A 23,541-nucleotide genomic window follows, 5' to 3' on the forward strand; every position below is an offset into this window, starting at 1 on the left:
GGCGGATGCTTTAAATAACGTAAGCTTTCATTGATACCTTAAAAATAAATTTGCGGAAGTCTTTCCATAGATGACGCTTCACAGGGCAGCAAAATCTAATTAAATACAGCATTTCAGTTAATTACAGTTTGTTTTTGTAGAAACAATATTGTGTTCAACAAGTCAAGGGCTATTGCTCTGAAAAACGAACATTTTTTTCCGTACGTGACAATTCAAATACTTCATTAAACACAATAATTTGAAAGAGAGAAAAGCTTGTTGCTTAAGAAAACATAAACCTAAGAGTAATTTCTTAAGCAAAAAGTTTGGTTCATTTCCATTTCAGATTATAACTTTTGGGCAATATATATACACTATTCACGTGTGGGACAAAATAGCGGCTTTTGCGAGAAATAGCCCAAGCGATCATTCGCGAACAATACCAGTAGCAGAGGAACATTTATCAGTCGGAAACTTTCTTTAAGATTTTTCAGGCTTTCAATGACAACTTATACATTCAAAGTTTCAAAAAAACCCTTTATGACTCCTCCAGTCTACACACATTTTTCCAGCGAAATCTTTACCTTTCAAATGTTAACTGACTTTTTGAGCCTGCAGAAAAAAAATAATAATTTGAATTTTGACATCTTGAGTTCAAATTATGTTTTTCGCAATCACAAGTGTGTGTATGTAGGCGTGTGTGTTTGTGTGTGGGAGGTATGTATGTTTGTGTGTGGGGATGTGTGTAGTCATGTGTGTTTGTGTCTGTGTGTTGGCATAAGTGTGTGGGTAGTTGTGTGTATTAATGTGTGGGGGGGAATGTCTATGTGTGTGTAGGCATATGTGTTTGTGTCTGTGTGCAGGCATTAATGTGTGGGTAGTTGTGCGTATGTGTGTGTGTATGTTTTTGTGTGTGTGTGTATGTGTAGGTGTCTGTATGTATGCGTGTGTATGTGTTTGTGTGTGTAGGTGTATGTGTGTGTATGTGTTTGTGTGTGTAGGTGTATGTGTGTGTATGTGTTTGTGTGTGTGTGTGTGTATGTGTGCGTGCGTGTGGTGTGTGTGTGTAGTTGTGTACGTATGCGCGCGTGTGTAGGACATGGATGCAACCTGGAGACGGCTTTGCTATAGGAGCAGCATCGTGAGGAGCCGGTCGACGGTGATGGTGCGGAGGGTGGCGGTGTTAAAATAAAAAGATAGGACGCCAAAAACAGTCAAATGAAAACAATAAGCAATCGTGATTGCTCAAAAAAAAAAAAAAAAACCAAGAAAGGGAAAAAAAGCAGTATTTCTAAAACAAAACAAAACAAAAAAAAAATAATTTGAATTTTGACCTTTTGAATTCAAATTATGTTTTTCGCAACCACGAGTGTGTTTTTGTGTGTGTACGTAGGCGCGTGTGTTTATGTGTGTGTGGGGGAGGTATGTGTGTTTGTGTGTAGGGGGTATGTGTATGTGTGTGTAGGCATGTGTGTTTATGTCTGTGTGCAGGTATGAGTGTGTGGGTAGTTGTGTGTATGAGTGTTTGTGTGGGGGGGGGGAATGTGTATGTGTCTGTGTGCAAGCACGAGTGTGGGTAGTTGTGTGTGTATGTGTAGGAGTCTGTACTTATGCGTTGTGTGTGTACGTGTTTGAGTGTGTGTATGTGTTTGTATGTGTGTAGGTGTTTGTGTATGTGTGTGTAAGTGTTTGTGTATGTGTGTGTAAGTGTTTGTGTATGTGTGTGTATGTGTTTGTCTGTGTGTGTACGTGCGTGTATGTATGCGTGTAAGTGTAGGATATTGACGCAACCTGAGACCGTTTTCACTCGAGGAGCAGCTTCTTGAGGTGGCCGGTCGACGGTGGTGCTGCAGAGAGTGCTAGCGGGAAAATAAAATGATAGGACCTCAAAACTGTCAAGTGAGAATAATAAGCAATCATGATTGCTCAAAAAAAAAAAAAAAAAAAAAAAAAAAAATTTGATTTTTGTCATCTTGAATTCAAATTATGTTTTTCGCAATCACGAGTGTGTGTGTATATGTAAGCGTGTGTGTTTGTGTGTGGAGGGTATGTGTGTGTATGTAGGCATGTGTGTTTGTGTCTGTGTGCAGGCATGAGTGGGTGGGTAGTTGTGTGTATGTGAGTGTGTGTGTGTGTTTGTGTGTGTATGTGTTTGTGTATGTGTGTAGGTGTATATTTGTGTATGTGTGTAGGTGTATATATGTATATGTGTGTAGGTGCGTGTATGTATGCGTGTAAGTGTAGGATATTGACGAAACCTGGAGACGGTGTTCGCTAGAGGTGCAGCATCGTGAGGACCCGGTCGACGGTGATGCTGTGGAGGGTGGCGGTGGGAAAAATGATAGGACATCAAAAACAGTCAAATGAAAGCAATAAGCAATCGTGATTGCTCAAAAACCAACAACCGCTGTTACTATAACTTAGGCAAAGTACGTACAATAGGCTTTGAATCAATATAATTTTATTTTATTGAGATTATAAATCTTGTTCAAACAAATTTATGACATAATTCATATATTTTTTTCATTTTAATTATAGTACTGAATAGCAAGCGTTCCACTGTTATTAAATATACACGAGATAATTGAGTTTAAGTCATTCATGTTTGTCTCCAAAGTGATTACCATTAATAAAAACATACAAGCACAAATTCGTTTCTATTTGTTCAGATTTTTTTTTTCTCCTAAAACTTCTTACTTGCAAAACAAAGAACGCTTTTCTAATACCATTAAAAAGATAAAACTCCTGAAAGTGTCTATTTAAAGCTCATAAAACGTTTTAAAATAATCTCTTTTAGAACGATATTTTAAACCTGAAATATCTTCAGAATGTGAGTCGGTAGAAAGATATGCAAGTCACAGGCAGCCATCGGTTCGTGGGAGCTACGTCATTGGTTTCCATGGGAACGAAGAATCTTCAATGATCGGTAATCACGGATGCATCGTAAAAGAACCTTTGGGGAGGAGCTTGAATTAATTGCTGGATCCATGACGTCATTCGTAAACATTATATTAGGCAAACTGGCAGAAGATTTGAATACTGAATGAATACTGGAATACGAGTTACAGGGAACCACATCGGACATCGACTATCATGCAGACTATGCGAATCTTACTGGGCATTATGGAAGGATATGCGAATTAGATATATTGGACTCATGTCTTAGTGTTATGAAAATATGGTTAAAAAAATGCAACGAAAGTAATGCAGGGCACCAACTTTTTAAGAAACTCTTTTTAGCATGAATTTTATTTTGAAAGTTAAACACATACACATCAGTACACTGCCGTGCTAAGCTCGAAAGTCATGTCTACATCTGAATTCGAAATGAGAAATTGGCATTTAAAGTTGTGTTTCTCCATGTATTTGATACATATGCAACTTTTTCAGATTTTTAAAAAAAAAAAATATATTTCCCATTGACAAATCACCATAAAAAATTGAATTTAGGTAAAATATGTGACAAAGAATCACTTGGTGACCGTTACTCAATTTTTTATAAAAAGTGCAGATACGACTTTTGTGATTAGCACGGCAATACAGGACAAGCTCATTTATCCGGACCAACTGCGACCAAAAGCAATGCGGATGATCGAAAATCCAGCTGATCCGGGTACTATGAGTAATACACAATGCAAGTCCTTAAATAAGGAGTATTACCGTCTCCTTACGACTAAAAAACACTTGAAAAGTTTATTACGGATAATCCGGAGACCCGGATAGGGGTCGGCGGGATCAACGTTCAACTGTAGCTTGTTCAATTTATTTGCACGAGTATGACATTTTTTCTCATAAACTTGTACTTCACTGCCTTTATTTTAAGATTTTGCTTTTAATTGTGATACATTCGAATCTATGGGATATCATAATGTGTAATATTAACTTTCTAAAAGAAATTACATTTGAAAAAAATTATTTTCTCATGTTGCCCACAACACGTACAAATCATTATTTTTTAAATATAGGAAAACGATTTAGAAAGTTGACACTTCATATTGTGATACGTACTGTCTGACCACGGATTGTATGGAAAGACAAACATCCGTTTTACAGCCGGAAATGGACGAATCTATTATGTTTTACCAACGTCAGCTTTTGCAGAAGCAGAGTCTCCTTCAAATGAGCAGAATACGCGCATCAAATTTTTACTTTTCCCCCTTATTCTTATTCACATAGATTCGTCTTATCTGGACATTTGAAAATTCCATGCAATCCGTGGTTGGACAGTAATGGTTCTTCATATTCGAACATGTAAAACTAAAATCCAAAGTTTAAAACTCTAGGAATGAAATGAAAATATATGCATAAAAATGTCTCTTTTGTGCAAATGGATTGAGCAGCAAAACTATTCCGCATTGCATGTGCCTGTAATAATTATGAGAAACAACAGTTATTCATTTGTTCTCTAATTTTTCTTTAAGAACTCGAAACTTATCACACAGGGATATTCGGAAATTGAGTTATATTCCTACACGTAGAACTAAAATAATATATGAAGATAAAAATATTTGATTAGAAACGATAAAACGAAGTTGAAGAGTTTTATAATATAAATTGCGGACCCCCACCTTTTTAGCCTACTTTCCCAGTAAAAATCAGAAAAAGAAGAAAAAAGCATGAAAGAAGGCTTAATGCATCTTAAAAATATCGCGAAAAACAAAAAAAGTCAAAAAGAAATAAAATAATTAAATAAATATCGAAAAATTAAAAATTGGAAAGTAGGGTATTGAGATGGGGAAAAATGTCTGTCGGTCTGTCTGTCTGTCTGTCCCCCTAATAACTTTTGAGTGCATAGTCCGATTCGAACAATTTTTTTTGTTCGAAAGATCTCGGCGAGGACACCTCATTCCTATATTTCATTTTTTTATTTGAACTATTTTTTGTTCAATTTTGAACAGTTCAAAAAAACTTAACATTAGCGCCTACGGAGAAATTCAAGGCAATTCCGAACTGTGAGGCGAATTTGATTCAAACAAACTTTGTAGGAAAAAGCTTTTGATGAAAAATTTGTATATAAAATATCTTTTTGATTTGAACAATTTTTCGTTCAATTTTGAACAGTCCAAATCCCTTAACATTAGCGCCTACGGGGGAAATGAAAGTCAATGTAGATTCCGTACTTGAAGGCGGATTTACTTCATAAAAATTTTGTTGGAAATAGCTCTTGACGTCGAACTCCAGACTCCGACTCCTAGAATTTAGGGGCACTTGATTCCGACTTAATTAATCGGACTCCGACTTCCCGACTCCGACTCTGATTTCGTAGCTTTGGCAAAAATGTATACAAGGAGGACAAATGACTGACTCCGATTCTTGGATATTCGACTCCGACTCCTTTATCCCAAAAATGAGATTGACTCCGACTCCACAGCTATGGTTTTAACTGTGAAATAATTATTGTTGATATGACTTGTTTTTATTTTCACGCTAAAGTTTTAATTTGGGCATTCAGTTTTCGCCGGATAAACTCGAAATCATTTATGTTTCTACATAAAGACATGCGCAGACGATTTTTTTTCTTTTTTGACAATGAAAATTATTTCTTTAAGTTGACATTTTATTGTTTTTATTTATTTCGGTAAGTGCATTAATTCATTAAAAAAATTATTTTTGGCAGCAGGGGAAAAAGAAACGATTTTTTTTTGATGTGATTTATTTATTCTAATGAGTTTATTAATTTTAATTCTCATTATTTCGTTTTGAAAGCTGTTAAAAAAATTTTAATGCAAAAAAGTGCATTAGCTGCGTTGTTTAAAAGGTGCTGTTATTTTATTTGTTCGTTTTTTGAGAATATTGATCAGGTACTAGAAAGTAGAAAGGGTATACGGGAAAATTGGCTCGTTTAGTTCTAGACGGAACTTCTTGTTTTGAACACAACATTCATCCTCCCACGTATGGTCACCGAACCACTAACAGTCGTACTCGTAAAAAAAGCACTTGCTTAGCTACCTAAAAGAAATTAAAATGTTCTAGAAGAAAACATAAACAAACTAACTTTGCTTCATGTTTTTTATTGAGATCATTACTTTTCTGAGAGAGATAACACACTCGACGTTTTGGAGAGTTTCTTAGTTGTAAATAATTTGTAGGGAAATATCAAAGAGCGACACCTCGGTACTTGAGATTTATATTACCGAGATAATTTCTTGGAAAACAAAAACAGAGACAACTCGTTTTTTTCCGTGGTGGGGAGCTAGGTAAAAATGTTTCCTTTTTAGGTTACAAGTGAAATTGCTATTGACAAGAAAATGCATTCTGTTATTCTGAGGTTATTCCACTACGAAATTCTTACAAATCATTTATTTTATCGAAATAGAGCCTTGGCATCGAGAGCATGAGATGAAATTTAGTTTCATTCACTTGACATACAGTATACCTTAAAGCTTTGATATGAGTACGTGAATTTAGTTCATACTCATCTCAGGAGGATTATCTCTTGGCATTAAGACTAAGAGGGATCCCACGGTTTTCGTGATCGGGTTTTTCACTTCCACGCCGTAAGACCGCGGGTTTAGGATAAGGCACGGTCGACTCGGCCTTTAACATATTCAACAGGTCGATAAAATGAGTAACAAGCATGCTTGTAAACTAAACACTGAGGGTTCGGCGGACCACCTAAACGGAACGTCTGCCTTAACACTACAGAGTCACTAAAACTGAGATGGGCTTCGTTGGCCTTCGCTCTCATGGACTGTTGAGCCATTGTGTTTAGTTTTTTTCATCGAAAGATAAAAACGAATTTAGGTTTTTGTTTATGTGAGGAAATGAGAAACTGAGGGATGTAAGTGGTCTATTTCAAGTTTCTAGTGCGCGAAGTTCAAACTTTTGGTGAGCTTTCATTGAAAAGTTTTGTCTAAATCATGCTGTACAGCATCAAGTATCAGGGTTACTAGCATACGTTTTTCTTCTAAACAAAAAAATATTCTTCTGTAACTAGTACTACCTCCACATTCTTCGCTTTGACCTTTTTCTTCTAGGTGCTCCATGTGTATATATAGCGGCACTGCGATAAAATAAACATATATAAATAATAAATTGATAGATACTAACCTCTTCACCTTGAGAAAAGAGATTATTTTTATACAAATGTCTATTTTTAATTCGCTATGTTGATAATAAAGTGTTAAAGTTAAGCTCGATTTCATCTCCATAAGTTTATTGATTATCTCGCGGTGTTGAGATGCGGGGGGTAATATTAAGCTTTGTTTATAACCGTATGTTGTCAACAGAAAAATATGTGTTTAGTGGTGTCTCTGTATATTTATCTCGTGGTTTTAAATACAATTAAAGTTTCAAGGAGTAAAGTTCTGCTTAGGGATACTTAAATGTTTCGTAATCAACACATGCATATTTTTGAGTCTTTTAAAAAGATATACAAAGATGAATAAGAAAGCTTCTATCAATTAATAAGCAAGTAATTTTAAACCCTTCAAACACAACTGGTAAAAAACATGTTTCTGATTTTGTCGCTTTTTTTTTCAGATTCCTAACTTTCATTGTTAACCAATGTTTGAAACTTAAGCAAAAATCGTTCTTGTGTTTAATCTTTTAGCTCGCCATCTGGTAATAATACCAATCTTATATCTTTACATAAAAGTTTAGTTGAGTAATCCGCTTTATCTGCTCTTTCATTTAACAGGTTTCTGAATTATCCTCTTTGCTACTGATATGGACATATTTCGATTAATGCATACAAAGTTTTATCGCCTATATGTATAAGTACCTTAAGATTGTTTTATTAATTGATATTAATGTTATCATTATTTTAATCAATATCCGTACCATTTTTAGATCGTTATTTTTTCTTCTTATCACCGACATCATGATTTTATTGTTATCATTGTTTACTTGCATTATTAACCAGGCTTTTTATTAAAATTCTGTTATTGATCTTTTTCATATTCATATCATTATTATTATTTCCTTTTATTTTATTATTTTGTACATGAGGGATTGAATTGTAAAGTTATTATCATTGGATTTTTTCTGATGTTTCGCATACGTAAATTTGTATTTTCATTATTGCCATCGTTTTTACTGTCATGTTACTTTTTAAAATTACGGCGCATTATCTTTATTGTTGCTGCTGTTAATAATACACTAGGAAGACCTACGCTATTTTCGCATCAGCAAGTTCGATTTAAGACCGAAGGTGTTTTTTCCGAAGGTTTTGCTGCTGAAACATTGAGTCTCATAGTTTAGGACGAGTCCGACTTAACTTCGATATATGATAGCGCCTCCTCCACATTTAGACATAGTTCTGAAGGAAAGGATAAGGTTCCACAAACTCAACACCCACCGATAACCGATCACTTAACATTCAGAACTACGAATTTAACAAGTAGGTACGTACTCTGCAAGTGTTATCCATTTTTCACGAGAAGGCACTTCGCCACGCCTCCTCAAACACGGAGTTCCACTTTACGCGAAGGTGATCGGTAAGAAATCCACGATCTTCTAAAGGAGACAACCCGACAGCCTCAACTTGGGCGTGCACTTGAATGGGTGGAAAAGTCTTAGTATCCTTTACATATTCAGTAAATTATCGCCCAATTAGCCAGGGTTAAAGCAGAAATACGTGAAATACACCGCCAGCTCAGTCATTTCCTCGGCTGGAAATGACTGGCGGTGTATTTCACGTATCCTTTACATCTCTAGCTTCATTTGTATGTTGTCATTTTAGTTATTCTTACATTTTAAAAACTGCTGATTTTACAACAAAATTCTATGATCCGAATATACCTTCTGCCGAAAACAGCGAAATAGAGTCATTGGATACCACGTGACGAGGGAGGAGTCAAGTGCCTTCTTGTGGAAACGGACAATACTCGCAGCGTATTTGGTGGCGTCGGTCTCCGAAAACGGGATCCTCCAATTCTGAGTTGAGCGTCCTATCCACTAAGAGACTAAGTTTTCGAAGACCTTATTACCTTTATTAGCCACACAGTTAAAGATTATTTTCATTATAATAATGCTCCTATTTATATTTCTATTGCATTTTCTGCTCTATTTATGGTTAATGTTGCATTATAATTTTTTCATTCATTTTCTGTTTCTGTCATGCATAACTTTTAATACGTATCAATAAAACTCGCTTTTCAGCGTATGTTCTTCCACACTCTGAAATTAAATCTTTACGAAGCATTCTGAAATAGGCATTCAAGATTCAAAACCAGTTTCTTAGCTTTACTTGAAACGTAATATCTGGATATTTTTGTACTCAGAATGCATGAGTAATATGTAAAACGAGAAAAATACACGTTATTTTTGCACTCAAAGCAAGTATTACACAATAACTGTCTTAACTCGAAGGTATGGAAAACACTCAGAATACTAAAAAAACTATATTTAAGTAAAACATGTTGAAGCAATATTATAAAAATAAATACATAGCGTAAAACAAATGAAAGAAAATGAGAATATGATTTAATTTTCTAAATGTTTTGACATCCTCTTATATATAATAGCGAATGATCGAGTAACGCTAATGACGTCATCAACAATGAAACTCGCTCCACGGCCTGATAATTTGATAACATGCTTTGGTAATGTTTGACCTGCAGGGAAATGCTTTATTTTGACGAGGCTGAACTTTTTCCGGAACCGTAACTATTTTACTGGTAAAACTGTAATTTCAGGCGAATGAAGAAACGAAAAAGTGGTCAACAATGAACGCTATCTACTGGAGTTGAAGTTTAAGCCACCGGAGTTTGGGTTAAAAGTTCGACTCTTAAAATATTGTCGAAAAGGAATTGCTTCGTTCAAATGCAGAAGCAATTTTTACCCGTCATACCTTGACGGGAGTAATTTTAGTAATTTAATATTCGTAAGTGTTCAATTACAGATAGCATTGAAACGCTCCTTCTAAATGTGCTCTTAAGTAAATAGAAAACAAACATAATTTTTTTAGAATTCGACGAACAATTCTTGTAATCAAATGGGCGAAAAAGCTAGATTGATACGTAATTAGTGATGTAGATCGGGTAAACACCCAGCTGGTAGGTAAATATTTTATGGGTATTTACCCAAGGCCTGGGTAAACATCCAAAAACTGGGTATTTTACAAAAAAAAGTGCAAAAAGTGAATAGGAATATTTTTAAAAATCTAAATATGAAATCATTGGTAAAACTGATACATACATATGTATTACACAGTTTATAGTATTTTTTATTGAAAGACTTGATGAAATTATGAAAGAAACATATTGGGACAAAAAGGGGGGAACATATAAACGGGGGGGGGAGGAATACAAAAAGGAGGAAAGAAACATATTGGGAAACAAAGAATCTTTTTTTTCAATATCATAATTGAAGAAGTATAAGCAATTCAATGATGAACTTCAGAAATTCAAAATCACAATCTAAGTTAGTCATATCCAAAAAGAAAAAAAAAAAGAAAAAAAAAAGGAAGCATGAGGGATGTTTGGAAGAATAAACTGAGAAGTTATTAAGACTGTGATGTTATTTATTTATTTCATTGCTGTTTAAGTTATAACGTGGTAAATATAGAAACAGGTTTCACATTAATAAGTAAAAAAAATAAATAAATAAATAAAAATAAATAAATAATCAAAATATTGTTTTCTGTTGCCTTGCTCATTTGCAGTTGCTACCCGGTACTTCATGATGAAGATTTATTCAAACTATTCTTAATACACGCAATTAGTGATGTAGAGTGGGAAGGTGAATATTTTTTGGGTATTCATCCGAAGGCAGGGTAAATCCCCTAGTAATCGCGCATTTTGCAACCATTTACAAGCCATAATTTTCGCGCATAGTGTACTCAATTGAAACTCAATGTGGTTCTTTCCATCAGTCAAAAGTATTACTCTTAGTCACTGAAGTTGATAGAATAAGGGGAAAAAATGACATGGAGCGAGGAAAATCTTTTATTTTCAGAAGCTTTATATTTTAATTATTTTCTTTTAACTGTCCGATTTTTTTTCAAAAAAGGCGTGGTCTTTATGACGCCACAAGTTGCGAACTTCGGCGCGCATTCCACTGGCGTGCTGAAACCCTACGCGTGCTGTCTACCGCGTTTCCAGGTTATGATACATCAGAAGCGAATGAAACATTGAGTTCTACTCTTGCTATCAACCATTTCGTTACCAACACATCTGAGTAAAGAAGCGAATTGAACATTGTGCTCTGTGAATGGCATCAGTGAATGGCATTTCATCATTTGTGAAGTGATGTGAATAAGCATAAAAGCGGAAATTGAATCTGCGTACCAATTAAAATAGTTTTTTTAAATAGCAACTTTTTCAAATTATTTAAAAAATGATCAAACCCTTTTTTTGGCATGCTCTTTCAGAAAAAAATACTTTTAAAATTTCAGAAAAGACCCAATTGAAAAGTGACTTTTTTTTAAATACGCATTTTAATTAAAAAGACGCCTTTACTTTAAAAATGAACAAAGGTTAACACTTTAACTACGATTAGGACTGATATATCGTCATTAAAAGACGAATGGGCGCATCTCACTTTTAAGCATTTTGCCGAAAACCGATTTTAAAGATTTAAAGTTTATCGCTTGAGTACAGCCACCAGTGTGAGGGGATGTAACTTTTTCACTATTTATTGTTGAGATACGTCCGTTGGTCATATTATAAAGTCGACATTGGCCATTTTTGTGGTGGTTATAACTCATTTTTCGATCTGTTTTGAGATACGCCCATTCGTCTTTTTAGCGACGATATATATATATATATATATATATATATATATATATATATATATATATATATATATATATATATATATATATATATATATATATATATATATATATATATATATATATATATATATATATCCATTCACCCAAATTTTGCAGTAAAAATTTAACTTCCTGAAACAATCTTTATTCTTCCCTGTAAGTTCGCTTTCTGGCAGCTAATGTACATGCGTAGTGAAACGATTTCTACAGAGACATCATAAGCTGTGAACACTTGCAAAAACCAAGCAAAAGTTACCATAAACGTACAAAACTAGAATTGAGTCATTTAGGACTTTAAGAGCATTTGATATTTGTGAAAACTCGATATGCTTAAGGAAATCCCGGAAAAGCTTGGTCTGCACGCTAGTGTCGCGTACAGAGATCCTTGTATTGGAAAAGCCTAATCAGACAACCATGCGAATAGTGAAAAAGAAAAGGTTAAAAATAAAAAGTAAGCAATCTAATGGGCACATTGAAACATTTTTTGACGCATAAATTATTTGCCCTCATGCGCCTTTCTCGAAGAATGAGTTCTTGAAGTCGGTCCGTCGATACTTCAAGAAAAGCCGTCAAATTTTTATACGTGGCAAGAAATGGAAGAGCTCACAAGACTTCACGTGGCAAGAAGTTATTTACAAAGCGTGTGAAAGGTGTGTTAAATTTCTAACCAAAGCTCGCCAAATTAGGTGACTCTTCTTAGTATTTGGGAAGACTCATATTTAGTTAACAGAGACACGATAACATATAGTAGTTTATGTGTTCAAAATAACGTTTTCCTATGTTCACATGTGATGGCTACTTATTTAGACTTTTGCATTATTGCACTGTCTTATAGTTTCATTGGTAAGAATGCTGTGGGTCTTCGTGAGTCGAAGTTTTTGAACATTCGGAGGTTGATCAAGAAAACAACTATTAAACGCCTGCCAGATAAATTCTTCAAGCCGGCAAATTTTCAATACACTGAACATTTTGAGGAAAAAAACAGTTAAACAGTTTGAAAGTAAAGTCAGACCAAACAACGTAAGTAGAAGCACAAATTTGTAAATTACAGCAGACACGTGTTTCGGCGTTACAGGGAACGCCTTTTTCAATGCAAAAAATAATGAGCTTATGGATGAAAAGACATCCGACAAAAGCCAAGAGCAGATAAGCATGCAGCTTAAAAGATAAAAACAGCGGATTAGCCAAACACCAATGACAAAGTTATAAACCGATCAGGAACCAATAGGAATGCAAGCAAAGGCTAGGAGCTTTCTCTTAGGTACGACCCAGAAAGAAAGAATTCAATTGGACAAGGATTAAGCCGAAGCTTCAACAAAAAGAAAAGAAATTGTCAGTAACCGTGAACCGCAAGAAAGGAAAAGCAGAATGGAAAACCATGAAATAAAATAAACAGAAACAAAAAATATTCGAAAAAAGGAAAAATAAAGATAAATAGAAGAAAATGGGGGGGGGGGGGTGTCAATCAAGACAAAAAGGTAAAAATAAACAAAGGAAGATAGATAAAAATGAGTGGAAAAAAAGGGGGGGGGGGAATAGTTTTTAAAAACTATTGCATCTGCTGTCAAGTCTGTTAAGTCTATTCCTTCAAATGTTAAACGCTCTGTTGTTCCATCTATTGCTAATTGTGCTAGATTTTATGCTTTACCTAAGGTGCATAAAGCTGGTATTCCTTTCAGGCCGATTGTTTCCAATATTGGTACGGCTTCGTACAAACTTGCAAAATATTTAGTCTCTGTGTTTTCTCCCCTTAGGAGTCACAATTTATTTACTATTAAAAATTCTGTTGAGTTTGTTAAAAAAATTCATAGTTTCGTTCCAAATAATTCTTTTATGGCTTCTTTTGATGTTAACTCTTTATTTACAAACGTTCCCGTCGAGGGTTCATTGTTATGCCTTCGTAGAAGACTTTCTGAATTTCATTTCACCAATACGGAAATTGAGGATTTAATTTTCCTTACCCGTACTTGTCTTAAGCAATGTTCTTTTGTTTTTAATGGGAATTTTTATATTATGTTAGATGGTCTGGCTATGGGTAACCCACTTAGCCCCATTCTTAGTGATATTTACAACCATTTTGCCAATGAAAAAAAAAAACTCTAATAAGAGGAATATTCCATTAACCGTGATCAAAATAACTCATAACATTGGTTTAGTACATAGAAAATGTATTATATTAAGCGGAGCATTCTTTTAACCGATATTCTAATAAGCGGACTCTCAACAATATATATATATATATATATATATTATAATTTAATATAACTGCACTGCCGACTTTAAAAACAGAAATAGTTTAAAAACTGTACTATTCCTCTGTCAATCACATGTTCTTCCCAAACATAATTCAAATAAAAATTGACTATTTTTGGTTGAGAATTTTAATTAAAAGATGTTATTACTTTAAAAATGACGAAAGTCTAACAATTAAACTACAATTAGGAATAATTTTTATTTTCTTTCATCAACCTAAATTTTTCAGTAAAAATAAAACTTCCTTTCATCTTTATGCTTCTCTGTAAGTCTGCTTTCTGGCAGCTAATGTATATGTGTAGTGAAGCGACTTCTGCAGAGCCATCGTGATCTGTGAACACATTGCGACAAATAATTTTTAATGTGTTGCTTTACTAATTTTAACCTCATGAAACAACAAACAAAACGCACAATTTTTAACTTCAAAATTATCACACAAATTAACTTATACAAGTTAATAATATTAGTTGCATTACTTTAATGATAAAAGATGAATACTGATGGAATTTGATAAGAAATTGAATCGTAAGAAAACGAATGATCATGAACACGTACTGTAAATTTATATTACTCATGTTGTTGTACAAAAGGGTTTCCTCATTTACCTTTTTCGATTTTTATTTATTTACGTATTTATTTATTTGATTTTGCATGGAAATTACACATTAAAAAAGTGAACTTTTTAAGAATGTGGAAGTTATAAGTTAATTATTAGTAAATGATTTGAGTAAAAATGTGACAACATGCATGTAAATCTATGTACAAATAAAAGCATTTAAAAAGAGTTTAAAGAAACTCTGCGAACAGCTGTTTCTGGGTTATAAAATCAAACACCTTCTATAGCCCCGAAACATTTGTTTGTAGAGTTTTTTTTAAACTCTTTTTTAATGCTTTTATTTATACATACATACACGTTGTCATATTTTTATTAATTTCATTGTACAAAGTCTTTGACTGCTTCTTTTACATAGTAAATGATGATCTAAAAATTATTTAAAATAAAAAAAAAAGAAATAAAAGATAGCCATAAAAATTTTTTGTTCCAAATTCTCAAAAACTTTAATGCTCTTTTTTAGAGCATCGCTTCACTGCGCAGGGTTGCAAACAGCATCTCTATCGAATCTACTTGAAGGAAGAATATCGATTGTGAATAATCGATTTTGTAGCAAGGTCTTCCTAAGGGACAGAATGGATTAAACTGCAGAGGCAGATGCTGATACGATGTTTATCACAAAACAGTAAAAAAATCTAAGACTGCAATAAAAAGGAAAAACTTTTCAAGCACACAAGTCATTTGAAACTCTATTGTTGTTAAAAAGTGCAAAAAGGTGGAAGGCTTAGTTTTTATACCTCACACTAACATCAAATCAATATTAGTTGAAGCAAATTTGTTCCGCTATTTTGTGAAAAGTATTTTGTTTATGCTTTGTTCTCAAGAAAATTACATTCTGTTGTAGTTATCTGGATTTGTCTGAACTTCATGATTCAGGAGATAGAATTTGAAATTCTTTTTTTTGTGAGTGCTTTACTAACTTACTCTAAAACAAACTTTTAACATAAAACTATTTTTTTTTTGTGTTCTGGCACTGTTCTAAAATCTATTTTTTAAGGTTCATTGTAGTCGTTGATGAATAGAACAACTAAGTAGGTGATTATTTTCTTAATTAACTGTTTTTTGCAAAATGTTAATTTATTCTCATTTTTGCACTTATTATTATTTTAAACGTTATTATTAGTGTTACAAAAATAAGTACTATTATTATTATCATTAACAATATTATTATTATCATCATTATTAGCATTTATCATTATCATCATTGTCATTATTATTATCATCGTTATTATTGTTATTATTATTATTATTATTATTTCCATTATTACTGTTATGAAGTAATTTAGTATTGCCCAAGAATTTTTCCCAAAAAAATCACTAAAGGCATTATTACTCTTGAAATCCCTAAGAATTTTAGGCCGTATGTCCATCAGCAATGAATCGTGAATATAAATTGAAGCGATTAATAAACTTAACTTGCTGGCTGCAAACTCGAATTAACTGTTAATATGAGAGTTTGACTGGAAGCATCAACTACGAGTTAACTCGTGGTGATTGGATTTGACGTTAGCAGACAGGTTTGAGTGCTCAAACATAAATAGATATGTTTGGCTTCTTGCACAGAATCAGTGAATTAAAGCTAACTCACTGCTTTGCTTGTTCATCAAAAAAAAAAAAAGCTGCACTTTCGATGAATTTTACTTTTGAAATGTGATACTTTAGTTTCTTAGTTTTCATTACTTCATTTTTTTAGTAAATAATTTAAGGTATCTGACTAGTTACGACAATTTTTTTTTTTTTAAATATTTTTGAGTTAATACAAAGCTTTTTTTTTGGTTCTAGGTCAAAACTTATAAATTTGACAAAAAAAAAAAAAAAAACTCTGTAACTGACAACCCATCAAATCCTGAGTTAAACACTAATTTAACAAAACGTGAAAGTCTTTAAAACTAAACCTACTCAGTTACGTTAAGTAGTAGTTTATAGGACGCCTCGATTTCCAATGGTTATTAAAAATTAAGAGATCGTATATAATTAGTTAGGTATTAAAATAATTCATCGTATTGTAATCAAAATCAGTGTTTATTTTAAAATTGGGCGTTTAGTTTAGTTGACTTTTGTACTTGAATTGTAAAACGTTTGGGTTGGAAATCGTGTAAGTGTGACCAATTATTTTTAACTTTTTAGTTCCTCTTTGTTTTTTGAAGTCGGTTCTTTTTTTTTATTTGAAAATAATTTATTAACTAAGTTAATTGAAATTTCATTAAAAACCAATTTCTATTAAAATACATACATTTCCGTTACTGATTAAAGAAAAAACTGCAGTAACTTCGTAAATAATAGGAATTAAAGGAAAATTAAGGTATTTTTTTTTTAAAGCAGAGACTTTAAGCATTTAGAATTTGAAAAAAAAAAAACATTTTTATCAGAATTGGCGATTTTACACTAGTCAGATACTCACACAAAATGAATCCTTAAATTATTTCAACAGAATAGTGTGATTAAATTTTCTTTTGAGACCCTAATAAGAAAATAGCAATGTCAGTAAACGCGGCAAAAGAATTAATTTCAAAAATATTCATCATTGGGCCTATAAAATGCAATAATCATCTGTTAAGCGAAATTATTAACGAAGTATCATATGAGTAAATATTTTTCTTCTAAAAAATATAATAAAACAATAAAACATTAATAAACGGTAATAAAAAAAAAGTTAAGGAATTGATAAAAATTGGAAATACGAGAATTGTTTTCTGAAATCTTGAACACTTTAATGCTCTTTTTCAAACATCGCTTCACTGTGCAGCGATAGGAAGGCCGTCATTGTTGAATCAAAACGGTTAAGAAGCAATATTAGTTAGTTAATTTTTTTTGTTTGATGTATTAATTTTCAAAATACGTATTTCATTTGAAAAAAAAATCATAACTTTAGTAAACATTTTTTAACATGTGTCCTTCTTGTGGCTCAAAACGCATACTTCATTCGATATAAAAGACTCAAGTTCTGTTATAACCTCTGTGCTACTTTCAGAAAAAATGAAACGGAGCTGTGACACTTAAGTTGCTTGTAAAGTTAATCAATGCTTGTAAAGTTAATCAATAGGCATCAGGATTAACAACTTTGACGATTTGTGGTTGCTAAAGAGGGTACATTTGTTGCTTTTGTTTTTGTGAACTGCAACTGTTGATTAATTTCTGTCCTGTTCAGGACAGAAATCAATCAAATAATAAAATTAGACTAAAATGAGCAACCCGACACTCTTATTTTTATAAGTTTATTTAAAAGACAAAAATTATAAGTTTTTGTGGTTACGTTTTATAATTGTAACATTCAGATTTTCTAAACGACTAAAAAATTATTTTATCATTTAATAGTAAGCAAGCTATGCCGTAAACAGTAATTTAAAAAGAAACCTAACCGTTTTGAAAAATGCAATAAAATATACTTCAAAATGTCAAAGCAGTTTAGAAAGAAAATGTTCGGAAAAAAAACTCCAGGAAAAACATAACACAAATATAACAGCTTAAAAACAGAACACTAAATAAAAATTTTTAAAATTGAAACTTTTAGGGGGAAATTGGAACAAGTTCGGGTTTGAGGTTAGAAGGTTCGTTTAGTACTAAGTAGATTTATTTCAAGAAATTTAAATGATTCTGATTTTGAAGAAATGCATATTGAAAATAAATAGATTTTCAACTACATTCTTCAGGTCCACTTGAACATTGTACGTGATGCGCAAAACTAGAGATTCTAGAGCGAGAATTGCAAGTTAGATTTTCGCCAAAAATCAAGATTGATTTTTGTCTGCCAAATGCAAATGCTATATAGTGATAAAGAAAGATTAGCTGGCTCTCTCGAGCATACACTATCAAGCAATTTAAGAGGGACAAATATAGGTTTTTAAAAAGTTTAAATCTAGAAGATTTTGATAATCAGTTCTTTATGTCGTCTGAATGTCAGCTCTCAATGATTTAGAACTGGTCTAGACGAGTTAGGAAAATTGTACCACTTTTCAGTCTATTTCTGAAGAAAGAGAAAGTTGCTTTTCTTTTGGAAGATTTTTTTCTGTACGATTTACATTCGTTCATTTTAATGAACTGAAAATGGACTTTGGTCTAGAAAGGCAGTAAAGATTTTTGCACTTAAAAGTTACCCATCCGTGGTGTAAAATATTGTTTGAGGCTGCACATCTGATTCCAGTAAACTATGTTAGGGTGAACCTCTATAGATCAATATATCAAATGAACTATAGATATCCTCAAAAATGAATAATTTTCCCCCGCAGATAGCTGTAGAACAGGCTCTCTTATTGAAGAAGTAAATCTAGTGTAGCATATAAGATGTTTAAACCGTTGGATTTACCATCCATAAAAATCTTTCCGGGATAATTTAACATGATTTTGCACCGAGCCGAAGTTTGAAATATATGAGGATGTTTAACCTAGAACATAAAATTAGTCTGCTAGAGGTCTGGCTATTCTCCAGGCTTAGATTTGATTGAAAATTTGTGGCACATTCTCTGGGAGGCTTTTAGCAAAATGGACTGTGCGATATTGAACAATACCTGTATGAACGCTAGAAAACACGCCAAAGAAAATATGCACAAGACTAGTAACATCAATGCCTAAATACATTATAAGCGTCATTTTTGCCAAAGAAAAACGGGTTACTTTTTAAAGAAATTATGAACTGAGTAGGATGATGTTAAGAAGTACATACATAAAATGTATTATAAAAGCTATTAATTAGATCAGCTGTTATATTATGTTAAAGATTAGACAATGACACGAAAAGAGGAAGAATAGAGATACTTGAGTAAAGGTATATTTCGTGAAATATAATCGAGCAACAACTGTTACAAAGGAAAGCCTCGAATTTTCAAGAGCCAAAGTAGGCCTAGCTAAAAAAGAAAAGAAAGAAAAGAAAAATGACCAAGTGAAAGGATTCGAAGAAAACAGGAAAAGGAAAGCAATTGTTACAGATACAGAGCGAAATTTTAACAGAGACCTGGTCTTTTCCCCAACTGTAGCGACGAAGATGACCCAAACATTTTGCTTCAAATGGATTACATTGGAAAAATTAGCAAATGATATGATTATCATATTTAACATTTTTGAGGACAGAAATGAAGTAACTTAAAGCAAAGAACTGTAAGTGACCAATTAAAATTTTGAAGATAAATATTATAAATTATAGGAAAAATTCTCATCTTTAATGGTAGCTGCTGCTATACAGCATGATTTAGAAACGCTTTTCAATGAAAGTATACCTATTTGAACTTTGCTCGAGCTATACACAAAACTTAAAAGGGTCTACTAACATTTCTTTGCTTATCATTGCCTCAAATGACATTTTCAAGTCACTTTCATTTATGATTCTTTCTACGTTCAAGAAAAATTCATCTCAATGACTGTTGCTACTAAAAACATTAGTAGTTGTACGATATGGTATCTATTTAAAATGCCGCAATATTTTCAAATTCTTTAAAAAAAGAATGACTGTTAAATGGAAAAGTTACAACCATGTTATTGTTTTAAACTATACAACTCTTTCTAATTAATCTAACCTAAATATTGATTTTTTTTAAATGGGGCTGCGGATTAGCTCCCAGCCATTTGCGGGCCTGTAGTTGGTTCAAAACTAACTTGGTAGCGTTGTGAAAGCTACAAAAAGCCTAATCACAAAATTCTTACTCTGCTAGGTTAACCTTAATTCCTTGATTTTATCTTAAGTAACGATACGTCCGCCATCTGGGAGCTAAACGCCGCTTTCTTCCTATGCATGCTATAATAAAGTAGCGTGTTTTGCTTCTTCATTTTATTGCTTCTTGATTCTAGATTAAAATGGAGGTAATACAAACTCACTGTCAAAAAGCAAAACACTTTACTTCACCATTCTGTTTTGCTAAGCACAAAAGTCGTATCTGCCTTTTTTTTTTCTTCAAAATAGAGTTACGGTCACCAAGTGGTTCTTTGTCACATACTTCACCTAAATACATTGTTTCATATTTATACTAGCTGCGTGCCCGGCGTTGCACGGGTTGCTTAAAAAGTGAAAGAGATGTCCAATTGATGTTTTTTTATTACTCTGACATCAGTTTCTAAAGCGCTAAGGAGTAAATAAATACGCGTAATGCAAGGTTTGCAGAACACCAGTAGAGCACATTTTTATCAAAAATCTCTTTAACTTTAATCATAGTTATCAATGATACAAGTTATGAGTATTTTCAATTAGCACAAAAGATGAAAATATATGCATTATCAACTATAATCTATGCTCACGTTAAAATGAATTACATCTGATAGACTATATCTGAACTATTTATGTACAATTACAGACAGTTTTTTACATAAAATGACACATACTGTTTGGTTGATTACGTGAAACTAATGCACCAAGACTAAATAACTACCAATAAGCATTAATTTAATACCAAGTCATCAGATTCCAATTTAACTTTAGTTAAAATCCTTAAAAACAATCTTTTTTGTTCAACTCTATTTCACAAAGAAATCCAAACAATCTTAATTTAACATATTCTTTTAACGATATAAACTGTAGTATAAAAATAGAAACAGGAAGGAAAAATAGAGTTATTACAATTCGAAAACTTACCCATGTGACGGGAAAAAGTTCAACAAAATAAACATAATTAGTCGCACATCCTAAGTGTACCAAAATATGAGGCCGGTGAATGATAAACTTACACTACAATCAATAAACATAGCTAAAGAAACAACTTTCATATGCTGAAAAGAGTTAAGAACGTTGAATGTAAAAAATAAAAAAAGGACAGACGATAAAATAAAGGCTATGTCCGAATAGGGCAACCAATTTTAAACTAATTCAAAATAAATTCTAGATGGAAACGTTGTTTTAAGATTTGGAAGGCAGCCAAAAAAATCTCTTTTAAAACAATTATTAGAATTTTACTTGCTCACGCATATGCAAAATGACAACAGGAAGGAAATAAAAATTCCTGAATAACGTAATGTTAATTAACGTTTTAATTAATATCTCCGCTAATTAAAGTCGCACTATTACGAGATTGGTCCTATTGTTTTCTTTGGAAAATTCCGAATTGATCGGTATTTCGTTTGACTCTCGATTCGCAGCGGTTCTCGAGAAGATCGATCTTCAGACAGACAGACAGACGGACGCGGACAGATTTTAATATTATAGTGGATTTCAATGAGTAATATTTTTCATAAATGTCTGAAAAAGTTGCATCTGAATCAAATACATGGTGCCGCAAAACTTTTAACAGGAATTTCTTATTTTGAACTCAGATGAAGATAAGACTTTTGCCCTTAACACGGCAGCATAGCAGACATGGAAAGAAAGCGGAGTTCAGCCCTAAGATGGCGAATGTGTCGCTTTTTAACGATCTAGGGCTTTCAGCTAACCTTGCCTTAACTATAGAGTATTTCCTCTGGGTTTGCGCCTATTACTTTGTGCAACACCACTATCGGCGATTTGGCATTATATAATAATACATTTTTCTACACGAAAAAAGCACATGTGCATAAAATATTCTTTTATTCAATCCTCCATCACATAGTAGTTTAGTCATTACCCAAGAAACTAATTTTAATCTAATATGACTGAAAAGCAACTTCAGCTTTATCAAATGTTCAGTGCATATTTATGCATACATAAACAAACCTATGCGTGAAAATTTGAATATAAAAACATTATGATAAAAAACAAACAAGAGACTTCACGCATCCAAGTTTTCGCTGAAGCAGCATTATTCAGTACCCATTCGTTCCCATTCAAACACTTTTAACACACTGTTTGGCATTTAATCTTGTTTACCTTTATAACGCAAAACAAACTTCTATAACTACTGATTAATGTTCTCTAACGCGCATGAGGCATTTAATATTAGTTAGAGCATGAAAATCCTATCAAACTAAGCTGCCCTCACCAAACCGTTAAGTCTGTTTTCAATCTAAAACCATAAAACATCAAACATAATGTGAAAATCTTGATCAAACATAGACTTTTTCAGTTTTATTTGAGGAAGATCTAAAATGGTAACTATCATACATCACAATTATGAAAAGACACTTTCATGTACAATCAATCTTGCTTGATTTCCCGTCAAAGTACCATTAAAGGGGAGTTAGGTGTTGCCTCGTTGGCGCTGTGTGACCATGATTAATGTAACGAAGCCATGATACCGTGTATGGATAAGTATTAATCTTATTGTTAACACACATGATATAGCACTCCTAGTAGCACTCAGAGACATATTTAGAAAGGGGTTGTAAAACAGATAGATCTATCAGTATAAAATATCCCTTTCTGTTGGCGCGTTCGTGCATGGCGAGACACTTTTCATTTGTCTTCCAAAATGGAATACTTTCTAGTTGACCCGTTTCCAATTCCTACGGTTGCAATTAAATAAATTAACCAACATTCTTTCAAATGAATAATATACTTCCTAACTAAAATTTCATATAAATTTTACAGTGAAGTTTGGGAAAATACAGTGAAATAAATAACACTTGAACTTTTTATTTATATTTAGGTTTCTGTCCGCGACGGTTCAACTGAAATTATTGTATTCCAAATATTTTTCCACTGGCATTATTTTAGAGGGATAAATTACAGTATTCTAATGAAGGAAAAGGAAATGGTTACAAATGAACATTATATATGTACAGTGGCTGGCCAAATTATTAGGGACATTTCTCAAATTCTCTTATTTTGAAGTTTAGGCTCACTTTTTGAAGAAATAAACCACGAACCACATTTTGTTTAAATTCTGAATTGCAGCTGGCATCATTATTATTATATTTTAGAAGTAGTAACACTACCAGCCTCCGTCATTTTACAAATATTTGAGGTTTTCCAGTTTTAGTCTCTAATGAGAAAAAACTGCTGTTTTCGCCAGGTTATATTAAGCATTCTAGAAATATTTCTTTGAAAGTTTTGGTGTCTGCTATAGTTAATGCGTAATTAACACCTATTAATAAAGCAATGTTGCTACAATTTGGGATTATTTTTCAATATTTGATTTATATCGGT

This window comes from Uloborus diversus, chromosome 1 (genome assembly GCF_026930045.1).
Source record: "Uloborus diversus isolate 005 chromosome 1, Udiv.v.3.1, whole genome shotgun sequence".
Taxonomy (NCBI): Eukaryota; Metazoa; Arthropoda; class Arachnida; order Araneae; family Uloboridae; genus Uloborus; species Uloborus diversus.